At 49.2% G+C, this 16,484-nt stretch overlaps 2 pseudogenes; both read left to right on the top strand.

Annotated features, from left to right (window-relative positions):
- LOC136639163 (zinc finger protein 585A-like) overlaps positions 1-16,484 on the top strand; it is a 66,842-nt pseudogene that overhangs the window by 20,323 nt on the left and 30,035 nt on the right.
- On the top strand, positions 406-521 carry LOC136643506 (5S ribosomal RNA; annotated as a pseudogene).

The following is a 16,484-nucleotide window of genomic DNA, read 5'->3' as shown; positions in this document are numbered from 1 at the left end:
AATCAAGATGAAGCTGGATGGCGAGAGAAGCATTTCTTGGTTAAACATCAATCAACTAATTAAATGGACTAAGGATTGGGGGAAAGCATGGCGAGTTGAGAAAGTTAAGTTTTAAGAGATTACAGAGGAAAAGAAGAAAGAAAATGAAGTTAAAAATAGGAAAGGGATAATAAGTATGATATACAATATATTGTTGGTAGCAGGTAAAAATTTTAATGGTCTTAAGAAGATTCGGCAAAGAGTTAACTGAGGAGTTAGGTAATGAAATTTGGAAAGGTTCATGGAATAAAAGAATAATGAAGAATTTATCTATTAGAATTAAGGAAAATTGTTATGAATCTATATGGAGATGGTATTTAACTCCTGTAAAATTGAATTGGAGCAATAAGCATAAAACGAATGTGTGCTGGAGATGTTACCCTGCACATGCCCAATCTCATCTGATCTCGGAAGCTAAGCAGGGTCAGGCCTGGTTAGTACTTGGATGGGAGACCACTTGGGAATACCAGGTGCTTTAGGCTTATACCATAGTCTTTCCAGACTGAAGATTGCCAACCAAGATATAAAAAGAAATTGGCACTTACTTCAATATGTGGTGGTCCAGCAAAATAATGAAGGAAAATTGGGCAATGATATCTAGAGAGGCTAATGAAATGTTTGGTAAGAGTATACAGATAAGCCCAATGATGGCTTTGTTGAATGTGTTTAGTAATGAACATACGGAAATGGGAAAAAGGGAATGAATCCTGGTGATGGTAACTGCTCCAAGACTGGTAGGAATTGGAATAGGAATTGGAAAGGAGATAGAAATGAGGAATGGTATAAGGAAATGTGGAATGTAGCAATAAATGACAAATTAACATGTGAGTTGAAAGTTAAGAAAGGAGTAGTGAAAGAAAATGTATTTATAGATATATGGAAGTTATTTTTAGAGCATACTTTAAGAAGAAAATGAAGATGAAATCATAAAGGATGAAGTTGGAAGAGAATGTATAATTATTCCTGGAGAAGGGGGTGGGGAGCACCAGCAGAATAAAGGGGATAATTGTATATTTATTGTGAGTTTTGTTTGTTTGTTTGTATTTCAGTTATTAAAATAAAATTTTATTTAAAAGAAAATAAATGTTTGGAATGCAGGAAGAGCTTTAGTAAGAACACAAACCTTACCTTACATCCACACTGGAGAGAAACCTTATAAATGCCTGAGATGTGGAAAGAGCTTCTCCTGGAACTCAAACCTGACTTCACATCAGAGATTTCACACTGGAGAAAAGCCTTTTAAATGCTCAGATGGTAGTAAGACCTTTTGTAATCACTCTGCCCTTATTAAGCACATGAGAAGCACACAGGGGAGAAACCACACAAATGCTTTGTCTGTGGGAAGAGCTTCAGTCAGAGCTCCAGTCTCACTGCACATAAGAGGATTCAAACAGGGAAGAAACCACACAAGTGTTTCAAGTGTGGAAAGAGCTATAGAAGTAACACAAACCTTCTTTCCCATCAGAGAACTCACACTGGAGAGAAGTCTTAAACAGGCACCAATAAATCTGTTGATGATTGGAATGTGGAAAGTGTGTCAGTAAATGCAGCTCTTCCTCCAAACACTGAGGAGGAATTCTAGACGCTGAGCTTTGCCCAGATGCAGCCCAGTCACAGCTGTGGGTGGATCGTAGCTTCTCACACATCATGCTCAGATAGTGGCGAAAACAGACCAGATTCCATGCCAGGGAATCCTTAAGAGGGGCTACAGAGAACCAGAACCAGAGCCCAACAGACACTGCAGAGGGAGAGATGTGTTCAGGGTCTGCACTCTGTCGACTCCTGCCCTGCTTCCTGAGTTGGAAGAGAGCAGCAGGTTCCCAGTGCTGCAGCCCAGCAATTTTCACATTTTTAATCATATGCTGACAAGGCACTGACGTTGTCAAGGCACCACCATGCTGCGGAGGGGGCTCACATTCCCCAACAAGGCTGGAGCCACGTGACCTGATTCCAAGACCACTGTGTATGTCACCACTGACTGTTGTTTCACTTCCTACTTGTCATTTTCCAAGACCACTGATTCAAGATTCCAAGACCACTGTGTATGTCACCACTGACTGTTGTTTCACTTCCTACTTGTCATTTTCATGACACCTGAAGCCCCAACTCAAGACCTTCCCTGTGCACCAGTGTGTATAACAACCAGTGAGGCTGCCTCAACACTGTCAGATCACCGACCCACCCAGCATGCAACCCTATGCACTGATCCTACGAGCCTTCAGCAGAAAGCCTGGAGAACCAACAGAGTCATAGCTATGACTCTGAGTATGACTCTGAGCCCTGGCTCAGGTAGGGCCAGCCCAGCCATGGAACCTGGTGAGTAGCTGCTTTAAGTGGGAGGGTGGGAGATGGGAAATTGTCCAAAGGCCTGCACCAGCCAACCCACCCCCAGCCACTTCATTGTGCCCTCTGAGATGCTTCTTGGTTGCTAGGAGACAGGAAGAGGGAGATTGGAGAGCAGCAGCAGCAGGTATTCACATAGCGCCTGAGCAAGGACGCTGGAGGAGAGTAGTGAGCGGGGCTACAGCTCCTGTGCCCCCCATCAAATCTCTTAGCTATGGGGGGGCATGGTAAGTATTGCAGGAGCCAAACCGCGCCTTGAAAGCACCCCTCCCACTCACCATCTGAACCATTCTGGGCAGGGATGTCAACTTCAGCCCAGAATGGCTGCACAGGCAAGTGGGAGGGACTGCTTACATAGCACATTGCAGATCCTTGCAATACTTAATGACCCCCCACCCATCCCACTCTACCTGGCTGTCTCCTGGCTGGGAGTGGAAGAGCCTTCTGCTCCTAGCATGCCATGATTGGAAGGAGATGCCAGAGAAGCGGGGTGGGGGGGGGCAGAAATTGGGCACTGGGGGATTGCACTGCTTCACCTTCAATAAAGGTTGGGGAGGCAAGGTGGCAGTAGTGGCAGGTGTGCACCCCTTCAAGCATGAGCACAAAAAAGAGGGGAAGAGATTTGGGGGGCTGCCTCACTCTGGGCCTGGTCTGAGCTCACTCAACCCTTACATACAGACAGAGTAGCACCAGGTTTCTCAGCTATGACTCTGAGTAAGAACTTTGCCTGGTTTCTCAACAAGCACCACTGCTGGAATGTCCTCAGCAAACTCTGATGGAGAGGGTTGACCTGGTGCTTACTCCCACATCTGATCCATGTGTCCTTGCAGCACCTGTCTGTCTGGTCAGCAGGATGGTGGTCTTCTGGCTTGTTTCCTGGTACAAGTGATACATGCTGAGTCAGGACAGGACTTCTAGCTCTACATAGTCCATCACCACCTCCATCTCTTGTGTGGCCCTCCACCACATGGGGTCCATAAGTCTCTCAACTTATGAGAGCTGTTGGGTTCCTTGACTTGGGGCTATTGGGCTTCTCCATGCAGGCCAGGTGTCTTCTTCAGGTGAACTATAATTCCCAGGAGGCCCTACAAATCCCAGATGACAAACAGCTGGCTTCTTCTACTCTGTTAAGAGGAGGAGGTTATGAACTGATAAGAACATAAGAACAACCCCACTGGATCAGGCCATAGGCCCATCTAGTCCAGCTTCCTGTATCTCACAGCAGCCCACCAAATGCCCCAAGGAGCACACCAGATAACGAGAGACCTGCATCCTGGTGCCCATCACCATGGCTTGTACCCCATAATGGATTTTTCCTCCAGAAACGTGTCCAATCCCCTTTTAAAGGCATCCAGGCCAGTTGCCATCACCACATCCTGTGGCAAAGAGTTCCACAGACCAACCACACGCTGAGTAAAGAAATATTTTCTTTTGTCTGTTCCAACTCTCCCAACACTCAATTTTAGTGGATGTCCCCTGGTTCTGGTGTTATGTGAGAGTGTAAAGAGCATCTCCCTATCCACTCTGTCAATCCCCTGCATAATTTTGTATGTCTCAATCATGTCCCCCCTCAGGCGTCTCTTTTCTAGGCTGAAGAGGCCCAAACGCCATAGCCTTTCCTCATAAGGAAGGTGCCCCAGCCCAGTAATCATCTTAGTCGCTCTCTTTTGCACCTTTTCCATTTCCACTATGTCTTTTTTGAGATGCGGCGACCAGAACTGGACGCAATACTCCAGGTGTGGCCTTACCATAGATTTGTACAACGGCATTATAATACTAGCCGTTTTGTTCTCAATACCCTTCCTAATGATCCCAAGCATAGAATTGGCCTTCTTCACTGCCGCCGCACATTGGGTCGACACTTTCATCGACCTGTCCACCACCACCCCAAGATCTCTCTCCTGATCTGTCACAGACAGCTCAGAACCCATCAGCCTATATCTAAAGTTTTGATTTTTTGCCCCAATGTGCATGACTTTACACTTAGTGACATTGAAGCGCATCTGCCATTTTGCTGCCCATTCTGCCAGTCTGGAGAGATCCTTCTGGAGCTCCTCACAATCACTTCTGGTCTTCACCACTCGGAAATGTTTGGTGTCGTCTGCAAACTTAGCCACTTCACTGCTCAACCCTGTCTCCAGGTCATTTATGAAGAGGTTGAAAAGCACCGGTCCCAGGACAGATCCTTGGGGCACACCGCTTTTCACCTCTCTCCTTTGTGAAAATTGCCCATTGACACCCACTCTCTGCTTCCTGGCCTCCAACCAGTTCTCAATCCATGAGAGGACCTGTCCTCTAATTCCCTGACTGTGGAGTTTTTTCAGTAGCCTTTGGTGAGGGACCGTATCAAACGCCTTCTGAAAGTCCAGATATATAATGTCATAAGAACATAAGAACATAAGAACAGCCCCACTGGATCAGGCCATAGGCCCATCTAGTCCAGCTTCCTGTATCTCACAGCGGCCCACCAAATGCCCCACAGGTCTCCCACAATGTCCACGGGTTCTCCCACATCCACATGCCTGTTGACCTTTTCAAAGAATTCTATAAGGTTCGTGAGGCAAGACTTACCCTTACAGAAGCCATGCTGACTCTCCCTCAGCAAGGCCTGTTCATCTATGTGTTTTGAAGAAGAGACAGGAAGAGGCAGGAAGAGACACCAGAGTGTTGGACAGTGGGGAGGCACTTAGGGAATGCACTGCTTCACCTTCGAAACAGGCTGGGGGGGGGCAAGGTGGCAGCAGTGGCAGGTGTGCACACTTTCAAGCATGAGCACAAAAAAGAGGGGGAGAGATTTGGGGGTCTGCCTCACCCCGGTCTTGGCCTGAGCTCACATAACCCTGATGAATGTCAGAATCCTGACAGAGCAAAAGGCTCCAGGCAAAAGGACCTTTCCCTGGTTTTTCATCAAACACCACTGCTGGAATGCCTCAGCATGTTCTGAAAGAGATGGTCAATCTGATGCTTATCTCCCTCATCCAATCCATGCATCCTGGCAGCACCTGGTTGTCTGGTAGGCAGGAAGGTGGTCCTGTGGCTTACATCCTGGTAAGAGCAATCCATGCTGAGTCAGGACAGGCCTTGGGCTCCACAAACACCATCAATACTTCCAACCCTTGCTTGGTCCTCCAATAGCCAGGCTCCATAAGTCTCTCAGCTTATGAAAGCTGTTGGGGTCCTCAGCTTAAGGTTGTTGGGCTTCTCCATGCAGGTCAGGTGTCTTCTTCAGGTGAACTACAATTCCCAGGAGGCCTGCAAATCCCAAATGACCAACACCTGGCTTCTGCTACTCTATTAAGAGGAGGAAGGCTTGGAGCTGATAAAAGGCACTGGCTTAGCTGTGTCCTCTGCTCCATGCCAGTTGCTGGGGACCAATGGGGACAGGGGGAGCTGCACCCATCTTCTGCCTTTGAGGCATCAAGTGGCCACTGTGCAAAGAGGTTGGATGGAGACTGGGTGGAGGACAGCTCTGACCTAGGAGGGCAATTCTCACTTGGTTATGGGTTCCCACATGCAGCCTCCCCAACAGGATCCCCTTCATCCACACTGAGGACAATGCCCTGGGAAGGTCATTTCAGCAGCCTTCCAGCTGTTCCCCAGCAGAGGTGTTTGGGCCTCTTCAGCCTAGAAAAGAGACGCTTGAGGGGGGACATGATTGAGACATACAAAATTATGCAGGGAATGGACAGAGTGGATAGGGAGATGCTCTTTACACTCTCACATAATACCAGAACCAGGGGACATCCACTAAAATTGAGTGTTGGGCGGGTTAGGACAGACAAAAGAAAATATTTCTTTACTCAGTGTGTGGTCGGTCTGTGGAACTCCTTGCCACAGGATGTGGTGCTGGCGTGTAGCCTAGACGCCTTTAAAAGGGGATTGGACAAGTTTCTGGAGGAAAAATCCATTATGGGGTATAAGCCATGATGTGTATGCGCAACCTCCTGATTTTAGAAATGGGTTATGTCAGAATGCCAGATGCAGGGGAGGGCACCAGGATGAGGTCTCTTGTTATCTGGTGTGCTCCCTGGGGCATTTGGTGGGCCGCTGTGAGATACAGGAAGCTGGACTAGATGGGCCTATGGCCTGATCCAGTGGGGCTGTTCTTATGTTCTTATGTTTTTAGGTAACTAATCTGTGGAACTCCTTGCCACAAGATGCAATTATGGCATCTGGCCTAGATGCCTTTAACAGGGGACTGGACAGACTTAAGGAGGAAAAATCCATCATTGGTTACAAGACATGAGGGATAAGTACAACCTCCAAGTTTTAGAAGTAGACTACCTCCAACATGCCAGATGCAAGGGAGTGGCAGGAACACGGATGGAGTCTTCATCAATTTCTTAATGCTCTGAGGGCTGGTGATTTGTATGTGTAAATGAGATAGATACATGTATGTAGCTAGCAAAACTTTTAAAAATTGGAGTGCCTGAAATGTGTGGCCCTTCTTGACAAGGTGTCCCTTAAAGTTGCCTCCTTTCTCTCTCTGTCTTCAAATGGCCTCAGTCCCCTTGTTCATTTTCTGGCTGAATTTGGTGTGCTGATCAATCCTGGACCATTCTTCAGATCGCCTGATGTGGGGTGCACCAGCAGCAGATGACGAGGGGGCCAAGTGGGGGCCAACTTGGGGTGCGTTTCAGCCGAAGTTCGCCACCAACTAAAGCTTCAGTTATCTGCTTCCCGCCCACTCAAGCCAAAAGCAGGTCACTCCCCTCCTTTCCATGAAGCTCATATGATGTTTTGAAACTTGGACATGTAGGACTTCCGGTTTCATGTACAGGTTTTCATCTACAGAAGGTGTGCTGTCCCTGTAAATGAAACTGGAAGTCCCACACGTCCAGGTTTTGTGTCAGCACGTGAGGATAATAGAAAGGGCTTTGATTGGTTTTTGTAGCACGGAGGTGGTAGACCTGAGATGGCATCAGGTGGCATTTCAATCCCAAGGTTAACCTACTGGCAGGTTTGTATGGATGCAAGCTGTCCAGTACCCAGTTCCAAATTGGTCACGCTGCCCTCATGCTGGTTGACCTCTGCAGCCTTGCTCATTTGGGACTGGTTCCTGAGTACCAGAGTCCTGCTTCCATATGAACCTGCCCATGGATTAACGTGTGGGGCAGAGGTTCTCTTCTATGCCTCATCACCATCCAGCCTGCATCCAACTGGGATGTAGTAGAGACTTTCCTCTGCTGCCAGTCCAAGATTGGGGAACACTCTCCTGGGAAGACTCTGCCTCGTTCACTTCTTGGAAGACTCATCTTTGCTCTGCTGTGGTGGGGCTGCGAAAACACAGGTCATGGTTCAGGATGTGGACTAACCTCCCTGCATTACAATCTCTGCACGTGAACTGGAGGTTGTCCATGACTTTGTATACCTTGGCTCAACGATCTCCAACAATCTTTCTCTCGATACTGAGCTAAACAAACGCATCGGTAAAGCAGCTACCACGTTTTCCAGGCTCACAACAGGTCTGGTCCAACAAGAAGCTGACGGAACATACCAAGATCCAGGTCTACAGAGCTTTCGTCCTGAGTACACTTCTGTACTGCAGCGAGTCATGGACTCTTCAGCTCCCAAATAACAGAACAAAAGGAACAATTAGACGTTAACAAACAGCCATCCCTTATGGAAACAATGGCTCAAAAAACAACAAACTATCCCTCGTTTTGTGGGAAACCAGTTCCTTGTTTTGTGCCAAAAGCAGGGGCAGTGCTTTTTTGTAAAAAAATAAAAAAAAAAAAGGTGCAGGAGCTCACTTACAAGAATAAGTTTAAGATTAACAAGTGTAATCTTTTATTTATTTATTTACCTCCCCACCTAAAAAAAAAAGAAGAAACAAAATTATTTCTTATGGGGATTTGAACCCCCAACCTCTGGCTCCACAGACCAGCACTTTAGCAATTGAGCCATAGGAAGTCTTAGGCTCAAAGTGTTTGGAACTAGTACTTGAGGCGCTGATGGCCACTAGCTGGGCTCAAGACCTTATATATTAGTTCTGAACACTTTAACTATAGGCTTTCCTATAGCCCAACGGAGAGAGTGCTGGGCTGTGGAGCACAAGGTTCGAGGTTCGAATCCCTCCCTAGCCAGCAGCAGTGCAGGGCGGCGTAGGGAGGGAAAAAAGGTGGGGGTGGGGGGAGGGGGAAAAAAGGTGCCCGAACGATGTTCCGGTGCATTCCATTACAAAAAAAGCCCTGGCTACAACATTCCAGATAGAGCCTACCCAGCCTCTGCTTAAAGACACACTGGGTCACTCTCTTCAAAAGCCTCCAGAACTACTGCAGTTCTCAGCTCCAGGAGATTTGAGTTCCTGTCTCATTATTTCCCTGCCAATAGTACTAGCTTGAATAGCATCACTTTGTTCTTCCCCAGCTCTCCCCTCAACAAAACAGAAATCAAAACATCCTGAATAACCCCGTTTGCAACTGAAGCACAACATGCAAATCCAGCTAAATATTGTGCAAATGTGCAAATGCTGCTCTGTGACATGCCCCACATCAAAGGAGGAGACTGCAATCCCACACACCCTTACTTGAGAGGAAGTTCAGTTGAATGCATTGAGGCTAACTCCTGAGTAAGCATGGATTGAATGGCATTGTAACACTTGTAGGACTACCCTGACACTGATCCTGCTGGGATGCAATATTACAGAGAGGCAGCATTTCCAGGCTTCTCCCCTTCTCCAGCTTCTGACTCTCTTGCAACTCTATCTACAGATATTCCCCCCCCCCTTTTTGTTCTGTTCTATCTATCTGGGATGGGAAAGAATGGGGGGGAGGGAAAGGAAGTTTTAAAATGTAGAAAATGTTGACAATAATGAAGGCAATAATCCTGAAAACATACAAGCTGAGGGAGTGGGGGAGGAAGGGAAGGGGAGAAGTCCAAGGATGAGGCAAATTTGCTGCGGGTTACAAAGCATCGGGGTGACCACCTTGGTCTTTGCTCCCACCTTCCTGCAGTTGGTGAGCAACGGGGATCTCCACCTCCCCTTCTGCTTTTGCAGAGCATTATTTCAGATTTCCAATGCCTGCATTTTTTGGACAACAAACTTTTTAGCCCCTCTCCATGATCTTTGGGGAGGGGGAGGAAATCCTCACCGGCCCATCATCACTCCTTATCCTCTCTCTGGGCTTCTGAGTGCAGCCTGCAGTCAGGGTGCATGCAGCCACCCAGAAAAAGGGTAGTTCCAACCCCCCCCCCCCCCAAACAGTGGGCAAAGGCAGAACTGAACCCTCCCTTCCAAACAGGCAACTCACTGGACCAGGCTTTGGTTTTAAAGGGACAGCAGCCCTTCCACACTTTCCAGGGAGTAAGCCCCATTGACTCTAATGTGACTTACTCCTGAGCAGACATGCAGAGGACTGTTCTCTAAGGCTGCAATCCTATCCATGCTTTCCTGGGAGTAAGCCCCATTGACTGTGATGGGATTTACTTCTGAGTAGACATGCAGAGGATTGGGCTGGAAGGGCTGCTGTCTCTAAACACAAAGCCTGCTTCTTGCAAGCACAGCTAGTTGCCTGCTTGCAGAGCAAATGCCAGACAGGTGGGAAACAGGCAGACAGAGGAGCAGCAGCAACTCCCCTTAGCTGCGCACAGAGAGGGAGGAGGGCAGGCTTCGGTGCTCCCAGGCTGCTCAGGTGAGGGCACAAGAGCACGAGGTCCCAGCAACCTCCAGCCCTTCTTTGCAGGGGCAAGCCCCTCCAGATCGAGCTGGAGGTTGCCATGCATTGCACTGCGCGCACGTGCGTCCTCCTGCCCTCCCTCATAGTAGTAGCTGGCAACCTTCAGTCTCGAAAGACTCTGGTATCGCGCTCTGAAAGGTGGTTCTGGAACAGCGTCTAGTGTGGCTGAAAAGGCCGATTCGGGAGTGACAATCCCTTCCACACCGGGAGCAAGTGCAGTCTGTCCCTGGTCTGTCTCCCTGGCTATGGGCCTTCCTTCTTTGCCTCTTAGCCTCAGACTGTTGGCCAAGTGTCTCTTCAAACTGGGAAAGGCCATGCTGCACAGCCTGCCTCCAAGCGGGCCGCTCAGAGGCCAGGATTTCCCACTTGTTGAGGTCCACTCCTAAGGCCTTCAGATCCCTCTTGCAGATGTCCTTGTATCGCAGCTGTGGTCTACCTGTAGGGCGCTTTCCTTGCACGAGTTCTCCATAGAGGAGATCCTTTGGGATCCGGACATCATCCATTCTCACGACATGACCGAGCCAACGCAGGCGTCTCTGTTTCAGCAGTGCATACATGCTAGGGAGTCCAGCACGTTCCAGGACTGCGTTGTTTGGAACTTTGTCCTGCCAGCCAATGGAAATATGAGAATGGCGACCCTTTGTCCATTGATAATCCCTTCCTTCCTTCCTATCAGAGAGGGGAAAAGAGAGCTCAGTCCTGTCTCCCCCTCCTGCTCACATTAACCCTTTCCTGCTGCTCACCCTGTTGGAATGCTGGCTGCAAGAGGTTCTTCACATCATGAAAACAGTAACACCTCTGGTCACAGGCAGACTCAAGTCAGCAGGCATGGGGATGAGTGCCAAGTCACGGGGGCCCTGACATGGCACTTTCAGTGTCTTCCACAAGTGCAACTCACCAGTCGCCGAGCCACCCGAAATCACACATTTTCACAACTCACGTCTAAGGCACTGACTCAAGTTCGCAACCCTGACGGATTCCACAGGGAAAAGGGCTGACCGCAGGGGACTGCCGCTGCAAAGGGGTGTCAAAGTGGATTGCGTGTGAGAACAACTAGGGCCTGTGACCAGGGCCGGCATTAAACCAATTGGACCAATTGCTCCCAACTGGACCCTTCGCCTAAGGGCCGCCATGCACAGGTCGTCTACTCTTGTCTTGACAAATACACACAACACGTTGCGACAGACACCAAACACCACATTGCAGGTTGTAGAGAGAACAACAGTGATTTTCATTGTCTTCTGAATTGTCTTTTCATTGTCATTGTCTTTTCCCTCTCACATAACACCAGAACCAGGGGACATCCACGAGTGTTGGGAGAGTTAGGACAGACAGAAGAAAATATTTCTTTACCCAGCGTGTAATTAGTCTGTGGAACTCCTTGCCACAGGAAGTAGTGATGGCATCTTGCCTGGATGTCTTTAAGAGGGGATTGGACAAATTTCTGGTGGAAAAGTTCTTTACGGGTTACAAGTCATAGTAGGTCTGTGCAAGCTCTTCGTTTTGGAGGCAGGCTGCCTCTGTTTGCCAGATGCAGGGGAGGGCACCAGGATACAGGTTGTGCCTGTAGTCTTGTGTGCTCCCTGGGAATTTGATGGGCCACTGTGAGATGCAGGAAGCAGGACTAGATGGGCCTTCTTATGAATTTTTTAAAATAAATTCATTTGTTTATACTGTTTATATCTTGAATTTTTGTTTACTGTACTTGAATCACATAATATGTTAATTAATTATAGAAGGACAGTTCCAAAGGCATGCTTCAGCAGAACAGCGAAGAAAATCCCAAACAAGGTTGGTGCAAGAACACAGCCCTGCTTCACTCCGCTTCGGATGTCAAAGGGGTCTGATGTAGAGCCATCAAAGACAACAGTGCCTTTCATGTCCTTGTGGAAAGATCTGATGATGCTGAGGAGCCTGGGTGGACATCCGATCTTGGGGAGAATCTTGAACAGGCCGTCTCTGCTGACCAGGTCGAAAGCCTTTGTGAGATCTATGAAGGCTATAAAGAGTGGCTGTCGTTGTTCCCTGCATTTCTCCTGCAGTTGTCTAAGGGAGAATACCATATCAGTGGTGGACCTGTTGGCTCGGAATCCACAGTGCAATTCTGGGTAGACACTCTCTGCAAGTACCTGGAGCCTCTTTAGTGCAACTCGGGCAAACAGCTTTCCTACTACGCTAAGGAGAGAGATGCCGTGGTAGTTGTTGCAGTCACCCCTGTCGCCTTTGTTCTTGTACAGCGTGATGATGTTTGCATCCCTCATGTCTTGAGGTACTCCACCTTCTCTCCAGCAGAGACAGAGGATTTCATGCAGCTCAGTGACGATGATCTCTTTGCAGCACTTTAGGACTTCAGCAGGGATGCTGTCTTTTCCTGGTGCCTTACCAAAGGCAAGGGAGTCCAGGGCCACGTGAAGTTCTTCTAGGGTTGGTTCACTGTCAAGCTCCTCCAACACAGGCAGGCACTCAATGTTTTTCAGTGCTTCTTCGGTGACTACATTTTCTCTGGAATATAGCTCAGAGTAGTGCTGCACCCAGCGTTCCATATGCTGCGCCCGATCCTGGATGACCTCGCCTGCTGCGAGGGGCAATTTTCTTCTGTGTTGGACCTAGGGTCTGCTTGATACCATCATACATCTCCTTGATGTTGCCCGTGTCAGCTGCTATCTGTATCTGGGAACAGAGCTGGAGCCAGTAGTCATTAGCACATCTCCTTGCAGCCTGCTGGACTTTGCTGCGAGCAGCTCAGAGTACCTGCAGGTTGCGCTCACTGGGACAGGCCTTGTATGCTGCTTGAGCTCTCCTCTTTTCCTCAATGACTGGTATCAACTCCTCAGAGTGGGCTTCAAACCAGTCTGCCGTCTTGTTGGTCTTCTTGCCAAATATGGACAAGGCGGTGTTGTAAACGGTATTCTTGAAATGTTCCCATCTGTTGGATGCATTTGCGTTGGCCAGGCCTGGAAGAGATTCCTCAAGTGCTCGTGCAAAATCCTCCACTTTTCTCTGATCCTGGATCTTGCTGGTATCAATGCGAGGTCTTCCTTCCTTTTTCGTGTGGTACAGTCGCTTTGCTTGCAGTTTCACTCTGCTGCACACCAGGGAGTGATCAGTGTCGCAGGCAGCACCGTGATAACTGCATGTGATCTTGATGCTGGGAAGGCTGGAGCGTCTGGAGAGAATCAGGTCGAGCTGGTGCCAGTGCTTCGATCTTGGGTGTCTCCAAGAGACTCTATGTTGGGGCTTCGTATTGAAGAATGTGTTGCTGACACAGAGACCGTGATGACAGCAAAACTCAAGCAGGCGTTGGCCATTTTCGTTCATCTTCCCAGTGCCGAACTGACCTAAGCAAGTGGGCCACGAACTGTTATCAGCACCAACTCTAGCATTGAAATAGCTGAGGATGAACAATAGCTCTTTTACAGGGATCTTCTTGATAGTGGTGCAACAGAAGGCATCTATCTCCGGACCAGATCAGACGGAAAGCTCTTCAACCTCTCCAGACTGAGAGCAAAGTCCAAAGCCCAGCTGAAATGTCTGCATGACTTCCTCTTTGCCGACGATGCAGCTGTCACTACCCACTCTACCAAAGATCTCCAGCAGCTCATGGATCGTTTTAGCAAGGCCTGCCAAGATTTTGGACTGATGATCAGCCTTAAGAAAACACAGGTCATGGTTCAGGATGTGGACTCACCTCCCTGCATTACAATCTCTGCGCATGAACTGGAGGTTGTCCATGACTTTGTATACCTTGGCTCAACGATCTCCGACACTCTTTCTCTCGATACCGAGCTAAACAAGCGCATCGGTAAAGCAGCTACCACGTTTTCCAGACTCACAAAGAGAGTCTGGTCCAACAAGAAGCTGATGGAGCATACCAAGATCCAGGTCTACAGAGCTTGTGTCCTGAGTACACTTCTGTACTGCAGCGAGTCATGGACTCTTCGCTCACAACAGGAGAGAAAACTGAATGCATTCCACATGCGCTGCCTCTGTCGTATTCTCGGCATCACCTGGCAGGACAAAGTTCCAAACAACACAGTCCTGGAACTAGCTGGAATCCCTAGCATGTATGCACTGCTGAAACAGAGATGCCTGCGTTGGCTTGGTCATGTCGTGAGAATGGATGATGGCCGGATCCCAAAGGATCTCCTCTATGGAGAACTCGTGCAAGGAAAGTGCCCTACAGGTAGACCACAGCTGCGATACAAGGACATCTGCAAGAGGGATCTGAAGGCCTTAGGAGTGGACCTCAACAAGTGGGAAACCCTGGCCTCTGAGCAGCTGGCTTGGAGGCAGGCTGTGCAGCATGGCCTTTCCCAGTTTGAAGAGACACTTGGCCAACAGACTGAGGCAAAGAGGCAAAGAGGCAAAGAAGGAAGGCCCACAGCCAGGGAGACTGACCAGGGACAGACTGCACTTGCTCCCAGTGTGGAAGGGATTGTCACTCCCAAATCGGCCTTTTCAGCCACACTGTTCCAGAACTACCATCCAGAGTGCGATACCATAGTCTTCCGAGACGGAAGGTTGCCAACATGCTATAGAGGGACAGAAAATGTAAAATAAATTTTATTTATACCTCAAAGATTCTGCAGACCTTGGCTGTGAACCTGGGAAACAAAAGGCGAGAGAGAGAGAGAGAGAGAGAGAGAGAGAGAGAGAGAGAGAGAGATGGCAGCAGGGAGGGGAAAGTTCTCAGCTGGAGGTTCTGGGGAGTCCCCATCAGTAAGTGTAGAGTTGGACAGTCCCAGTTGCAAGCTGGGGAGGGTCATAGGATTCACAGGACCTGGCTGGCACACCATGCCATGGGGGTGGCAATGCAACACTGTTACAGGTGCCATGGTCCCGCCCCCGTCACTTGCAACCGCTCCCCCTACAAATGGGAGTAGAGCTATTCTCCGATAACGTATGGAGGGGGTTCTGAGGGCTGAGGAGGCTGCACGCCTCTGGCCTCTGGAAGGCTGACATCACTTCCGGTTTTTGGTCAGAAACCAGAAGGAACAATTTTCCATCTCCTGGAGGCATTCTGTGAGCCTCCCTGGCCCTCACGCAGCCTCCCTGGCCCTTCAAACCCCTCCAGTTGTGACTGGAGTGGAGTTCCAGTCCCGTTTGAAGGGACATCCCTGTAAGGTGTCCCCTGGGGTGGCACATCTTCCAGCTACACTGCTGGACAGTCCTGGTCTGGATGGGTCCCAGGTCTGGTTACGTGAGTGTCCATCATCATTCCTTCTGGCGGGAGGTGTGGTTGACCAGAAGGACAGAGGATTGGGCTGCCCCTACACAAGGCCAGTATTTTTCCACTCTGGGGAACTCTCCAGGCACGCAGAAGAACATAAGAACAGCCCCACTGGATCAGGCCGTAGGCCCACCTAGTACAGCTTCCTGTATCTCACAGTGGCCCACCAAATGCCCCAGAAGATGCCCCTTCCAATGGCACAACAATACCCTGAACAGATCCAGTGCCTCTTCAGGCAGCTTTACTAAGCTCAAGTGATCCCACTGCTGACCCCTGGCAGAGTCTGGAACTGCATTCTCGCAAACATGTTTTCTCCAGCTCACACCTGCGCATGGAGACACACAGGGAGTCCAGGTGTTGCACTGATGACTGCCCTCACTGTTATTACCCAAATCATGGTGTTCTATTCTCCAAAGGTCAAGGAACTCTTTTTTCTTAAAGATCATCTTTAACTTCATCAACAGAGACTGTGTCTGAAGAAACAGCTGCAGAAATAGCTTCTGGTCCATGGAGAGCTCAAAATGGGAATTCAGCCAGGCAGGGCCTCTGCTGTGAAGCTTCATATCAGCCCCTTCAGATGCAAGCCACTGAAAGGACTTGCAGCCTCCGCCTGGACTGCAGCCTCTGCCTGGTAAGACGGTCTTGGCTTCCAATCCGCGGCTGGTGTTGGAGAGCAGATGCTGGGGAGATGACTGCAGCAGGGGTGCCCAGACTGCTGCTGCTGCTCCTGGTCCCTGTGGCCTGCGGGGGCCTGAAGGCAAAATGCCCCCAGTCTGTGATCAGGGAGCAGAAGGAGCTGCTCAATTATTACAGGCCAGGAGACTACCTCCTTGGTGGGGCCGTTTCCACATCCCGTGCAACATTTCAGCCACGGCCCTTGACTGAGCCCCCCTCAATCAGCATTTCCAGGTAAGTCAAGAGGGGCTGGTGATGATGGCTTGGTGGCTGCTACAGCCCCTTCTGATGTCATGGCTTCCAGCCACCCCAAATGGGTGGGGGGGCTTTTCTATTGTGTCCTTGTCTTGGCTAAATCAGCAATTCTTCTGCCTATGGGGGAAAATCTGGGAATGCATCCACACACTAAGGCACCATTTGGACTGCAGTCTGCCACTCCACATCTGTAGCCCCACATTTGGGGGGAGTTGTCCCACCCCCCACTCAAAGGTGGTGATTTGAAACTGCTTAGATCTGGG

Source organism: Tiliqua scincoides, chromosome 2, assembly GCF_035046505.1.
Source record: "Tiliqua scincoides isolate rTilSci1 chromosome 2, rTilSci1.hap2, whole genome shotgun sequence".
In the NCBI taxonomy this organism is placed as follows: domain Eukaryota; kingdom Metazoa; phylum Chordata; class Lepidosauria; order Squamata; family Scincidae; genus Tiliqua; species Tiliqua scincoides.
The sequence above is the reverse complement of the archived record's forward strand: the minus strand, read 5'-3'. Positions and strand labels throughout refer to the sequence as shown.